A 6,830-nucleotide genomic window follows, 5' to 3' on the forward strand; every position below is an offset into this window, starting at 1 on the left:
CAACATACACACACAAGCAATCTTGCCACTGAATTTGGAAGCAATTGCAGTTTCAAAGTGTTCCTAGTTAGAGTTGCCTGGCATGGAAACCAGTGGGAGACCATGGGGGAGGGGTGACTGTAAGCAATTGTGGGATGTCACACCTGAAAGTGATGTTAGTCGTCACTAGAATCACCAAAAGCTCTATGATTTTACCACAGAGTTTCTGGAAATTCCTAGAGAGGTGTGATGCCACTTCCTGGTTTTTGCTGGACATGACATCATATCATAAGCCCAACAGCCTTTTTTTTCCTGCTGTCACTCAGAGTGATGGCAGGAAACTAGAGCTGAGGGCAAGGGCTTTTCTCCTGCTAGTATATGTCAGATAATCTAATCTAGTTATGATCAAAACAGGTATAATTGTAACCAGTTCATACCTTCCCAAGAAGGGCTACAGCTAGTGCACCAGATGAAATTGGCTGAATTAATAAACAAGATATCAATACAACTTTTCAAGGAAATAACAGACAGTATAAAGTTAATAATGTACAATAACAATAGTTTGCACTATAGGCGAACTATAGGCGATATATTAAACATCACAAAATTATAGGCGATATATTAAACATCACAAAACTTTCAGTATTTGTTGAACATATCAATATAATCTAAAATGATGATTATAATGTGAAATAACCAGAATTAGTTACTGATTGTATCATTTTAGACCTTGGTTGAAGGTCATTCATTTCTATATATACAAAAAAGGGAAACCATTTATCAGAGAAGTTCATTTCAGCAGGAAAGTGTTCAGCTCTGTACAAGTCATCAGTTATTTTTTCCAAAATAAAGTTCTTAAGCTGGTACTAGTTCTTAAAGACTTTGTTAGAGAATTGCTATAAACTGCTGTCAACTTCAGCTCCCATTTGAAATGTGGAGATTTTCGCTCTGCAATATGGAGGTAAAAACAGTATCCTGGGTTAGTATCTCTGGCCCCCTCCCCTTCTAGTATGGTGATAACTGTAAACTGAATTATATTACAGAGGTACAGAAAGAAGTAGACAAAGGTATCTAAGTAATTTATGAGTCAATCCCCCTTCCAACCTACATTTAGAGATATTGCTGTTGTTGTGATCAGCACGGTTTTCTAAATAATATACTCAGAGCAGTTTATTATGAAATAATCACAATACAAATCAAATGTATTGGTTTTATGATGCCATAATACTTCTCCTTAAAAGTGCCAGGATAGAGAAGCAGAATAACCACCAACAGGAGCAGAACAAAGAATCAACCAAAGTCACAAGAAAATAAAAGGGTCTTTGTCTGGTACCTGAATAATGAAAACAAAGGTGGAGCTCTCTAAGGAAGATGTTCCAAAGACACAGTGCCACAACTGAAAATACTTTATCTCAGGACACGACCTGCCTCATCTCTGGGGACAGAAAATTTAGGTAGGGCCATTCTGTGAAGATCTGAGTTGACAGAAATATTTGTATGGAAGAAGGTCTTTCAGGTACTCTGGGCCCATACCAACACTTTGCAGAGCTGTCATAAAGCTATTTTGTCTGAGCCTCGCCACCTATGTTCTTGACACAGTAATACTGAGTAGTTTATTTCCCTCCTCTTCATGCAGGAACCATTTTAAGGGCACTTTTTAAAAAAATCAAAATTCAAAAATATTTCACATTTTTCCAAAACAAAAACTTCTGGTTTTTAGAATGTATGAACTGTTATCTTTGTTTTTTACTTCAGAAAGCCAAATCACTGCAATACAAAGTCCTGGATTGTTCTGTTGTCTCCCATGAATACCTGTCATTGTTAGCACGCTAACAAGAGAAAGCCATGACATCAAAATAAACAGGGTATCCAATCTGCAGACAAAGGAACTATCAGTCTAGTGCTTTTTCTGTCTATGTTTCCACACATAAAACATCCTGATATTCAGTATTGTGGCGTGCCACTCTATCAGTGATTTCTTAGCTTGCTGTGCCACCATGAGGTTGGATTATAAAAGTGCAGAAAAATTTTAAAATTTTGTGTGTTTTGTTGTCTGGTTCAATATGTATGAAACATTATTTTGAACCTTGGACACATCTGGAAATGGATGATAAAATAATGAAGAAGCAAAAAGCAGTGAATATGCAGAACAGATTTGGGGATCTGATTCCCAAATCAGATTCTAGAAGTCTCCAGTCAGGCATATCATGACCTATTAAGAAATGTATTAAATGTATAATTTTTGCTGCCCTTTTCAACAAACTGAAGAGTTCAATTACAGATCTCATACCATGTATCTTCAAAAAATCCCTGTGAGGTAGCTTTGGAGATGTGTAAATACAACTGGAGAGATTCCATCGTTAATTCTAATTTCCTGCTCCCTCCATATCAGTGGAGGTCCACAAAAATCCATTGCATGATTGGAAAATGAACCAGTTTAATGGATTTTAGTTCATTTTCAGTTCATTTTTTCACTTCTTTGCTGTAATTCAAGCCCTGGATCATTATGTACATGTACTTCTGCTCACAGTTACAATTAATAAATGGGTTTATAGTCTTAAAGCAGCACAAACTTAAGCTTATTTACTTGGAAGAAAACCACAGTGAAGTGAGGGGTGATTAGGAAACATGATTAGGTTTAATGCTATTCATTCATTCATTCATTCATTTTCTTTGAAACATTTCCATCCTTTCTTATCTCTTAGGAATCAAGGCAGTGATGCTCATCCAAGCTAGTCATTTAGGTGAATTTGTCTGGACACAAAAAAAGCCTTTGTGCTTATTTCTGTGGCACTAAAATATGTTACATTGTTATGGGCAAAATTCTGAAAATTCTTTATTTATTTAAAATTTTTTTGCCTCTCATAGGAAAACCAAGGTAGATAACAGATTAAAAATATACAACTTAAAATACCACCTTAAAAACCATTAAAATCAACACTCAAATACCCTGTTAAACAGCAATTAAAATATTGGGGGGGATCATTGAGGGAACACCAACCAAAACAAAAGACTTGCACCTGCTGGTGGAAAATGGCAACAGAAAGGGACAGGCGAATGAATGAATGAATGAATGAATGAATGAATGAATGAATGAATGAATGAATGAATGAATGAATGAATGAATGAATGAATGAAAATGACATAAATAAATAAACCTCCCTGTGGAGAAAGTTCTAGAGTTTTGGTGCCACTACTGAGAGTCTCTCTACACAAGAGACACCTTGGTGCATGTTTAACAAGTGTAGTGAGATGCAATGTTAGCCATTGTTAGGTTTGTTAATTTCATCTTTGCCTCCCCGAAGGCCCTGTCAATTTCACCTCTCCAGTCTAAAACTATATGGTTTTGCAACCAGAGGGCAGCAAGGAATGGAAATGGGCTGGAACTGGAGAGGTTATAATGGGCTGAAGTTTCCTTTCTGGCATTTCACAGCCCCTTCACACAGCTCCAGTGTATAGCAAAGCCTTTGCCCTGCCGCCTGCTCTGTCTTTTTAAATTAACTCTCCCAGCTACCATTACATCTCCCAACATGTCTCATGTAGAGAGTCTCTGAGAAGGCGCTCTTCCCAGGGTTGCCACATTTAACAGTTTTTTTAACAACCCAAAAGTGTTTTGAACTCTCTAAATATATAACTGGTTGGAAAAAATAATCATTCCACAACTGGAATAAGTTCTTAGAAGGAATATGTTCTGCCGTTCCTGTCTCAGTGCCCTCCTGCATCCCACAAAAAGCTGCTACTGAATGCAGGACTGATATGGAATGTGGTGTGGGGGTACAGTTGCCAACAGATCAGGAGAAAAATGTCCATTTAATAAGAGTCTTAATGTGTGGAAAGGTGAAGACGAAGCTTTTCATAGCAGGGAGGTGAATAACATCCCATCAGCTCTCTATTAAAAGGACAGAACTTATTTCTCCAAGCAGTTGGCAATGTAGCACTAGGTCAGAGTGCAGCAAAGCGGGAGAATAAGTAAAATTCACCTTTGCACTCTTTTGTGAGTGAAGCTAGTTCTACAAATGGAGCAAAAGATTTCTCCTATCCACCTGGAATCTGCAGGCAGGGAGGATCCCTTGGGTGATCCCTGAGAGTTTCTTTCCAGGGGAATGGGGAGGGGGAATGAAACCTAACTCTGTCTTACCACTTCACTGTGCAAAAGTTTTATCTATTTTTTATACTCCACTGTTTCTTAACTTAAGTTCGAGGAAGGCTGCTTGGAGGATGGCTAGATTCACTCCAAGAACACTACAAAGGATTTTGCATTTAATGATCTCCAAAAATATTCCCCCACATCTGCCTTCGGGGGGGGGGGGGAGGGAATCCATTACCGAGGACTAAAATTCTTCAGAATGTCATCCTAATTGGGGGGGGGTGTTTCATGTTGAAACCAATGGAAATTAATCCAAAAATTAAGACATTGATGTGACCCTTTTACACACTAACACAACCAGAGCAATCAATAGCAATTGCAAGAAGACCCAAAACACTACCTGGTGTTGATCGGTATACAATTATATTCTAAGATTTCAGCATTCACCTGAAAAAAGAAAACGAACGCTATCATATATAACTTTTGAGTATTATCATGGACTTACCTTGTCTAATTACAATGGAATTGATGATGTTTGGTTAATTGTATGAAATTCCTTATAATACTTTCTTAGAATATAATTGTATATAGATCAACATCAGGTAGTGTTTTGGGTCTTCTTGCAATTGCTATTGATTGCTCTGGTTGTGTTAGTTTCAGCGGAGACCTTCCCTCATATTGTACTAGAGACCCTTTTACACACTGCCAATCACCATAAACCTCCCTTCACAAGTTTGGGGCTTCACAGTCAGTTAAGGGTAGTCACAACTAGACATGGGCATGAACCGAAAAAAACCCGAACCACCTGATTTGTGGTTCACTGCTATTCCATGAACCAGAAACTTCCATGAACTTTTACCAGTTCACGAATCAGTTCATGGTTCGTAGTTCATGGAATTCAAACACCTGGCGCCAGCTTCTGAAGCCAGTGCAGGGTGTTTGAAACTGACAGCCCCCTTCTCCTGTTGCCCCAAAGTGGCAAGAGAAGTCTGTCAGTTTCAAAACACCCCGTGCAGGCTTCATCCAATCAGGTGAAGCCAGCACAGGGTGAGTGAAGCTGACAGCCCTGTTCTCCTGTCCCCCAAGTGGCAGGAGAACGGGGCTGTCAGCATCACTCACCCTGCACTGGCTTCAGCCCATTGGCTGAACCCAGCATGGGGTGAGTGAAACTGACAACCCTATTCTCCTGCCACCCAAGCGGGAGGAGAACAAGAGCTGTCAGTTTGACAGACCCTGTGCCAGGTACAGCCCATGGGCTGAAACCGGCGCAGGGTCTGTCAAACTGACAGCTCTCATTTTCCTGCCACTTGGGGGACAGGAGAAACCGGGCTGTCAGCTTCATTCACCCCACACCAGCTTCAGCCCATTGGCTGAACTCAGTGTGGGGTCTGTGAAACTGACAGCATCATTCTTCTGCCGCCCGAGTGGCAGGAGAATGCCACAACATGCCACTTTCCTAGCCTTTATTTATCAGATAAAAGACCCTGACCCAAAAACACAGAGGGTCCCCTCTCTCCTCTTCTCAGGGACCCCTCACCCAGCTAATGCCCAGGGGAATAGGGGACAGGGAGCCCAATGTTTACATATGCTGTCACTATTTAGTTAATTAAACCCATTGGTCAATATCAGAATGTTTGGTTCATGTATGTGTAATTTTCCTTCAGCCAACAACTTCCAGTCAGCCAGGGTTAAACAGAAAAAAAACCCTTTTATTTACAAAAGTGAATTATTCAAGCACATAGATACGTTGTTGTTGTTAAGAACTTATAACCTCTATACTCTTATAATAGTGGATGGTTACAATATAGGATAGCAGGTGTCAATAATATATAGGCTTTATTTATTTATTTATGTAATTTATAGACTACCTTTCTCACTGAGACTCAAAGCGGATTACATGATGTGAGACAGTACAGTCAATATCAAGAACATTTCCATAAACAATGCCATAGTGTAAACAGATACACATTCTCAAAGACATAGCATTAGCAGAAATCCAATAGTAGTCCAATTAGCAGAAATCCAATAGTAGTCTCCTAGTTAGTTTAGATGGGAGACCTATCTCCTGAGGGGTTGCCCCATTGCCCAACGATGACTGGTGATTGGCAGGAGGTGGCCCCCCATGATCACCCACCACCAGGAGGCAATCCAAGAAAGTGCACACAGGGAGAGCACCCAGCAGGGCATGACAACATCGCTTCCTTAAGAGACATTTTTCTGTCAGTTACAAGAGTGCTGCTGCACTTCGCAGAGGCCAATTGCCTGAGGCTAACATAATGACATAACTTCCTGGAAGTGATGTCAACATGCCTCATCAGGAACACCTGTGCACTGTGCACTTTGAAAGCCAGTTTAGTGTAGTGGTTAAGAGCGCAGGATTCTAATCTGAAAACCAGGTTTGATTCCCCACTCCTCCACTTGAAGCCAGCTGGGTGATTTTGAGTCAATGGCCCAATTGCAAGGGAGGGAACCTTGTACTCACCAGGATGAAGATATCAAGTGCGTGAGCTTCCAGACCCAATGTGATGACATCGTTTCTGGAAGTGACATGATCATGCTTTGCATAGAAATGCTCCTGTGCTTTGTGTGGGGACATTTGGGGCCAAAATTGGCCCCTGAGGCCTGTTTGGTTATTGCTTCCCTTGAAACAGTAGCTGCCACATAATCACCTGGTGCAAAATACAAAGGGCCAGGAATCAACCCGTTAACCAAAATTCAATACTGTTTTAGTGACAAGTGCAAAGTGCAAGTGCAATCAATGTAA

The sequence above is a fragment of the Eublepharis macularius genome, chromosome 7 (genome assembly GCF_028583425.1).
Source record: "Eublepharis macularius isolate TG4126 chromosome 7, MPM_Emac_v1.0, whole genome shotgun sequence".
NCBI classification, from domain to species: Eukaryota; Metazoa; Chordata; class Lepidosauria; order Squamata; family Eublepharidae; genus Eublepharis; species Eublepharis macularius.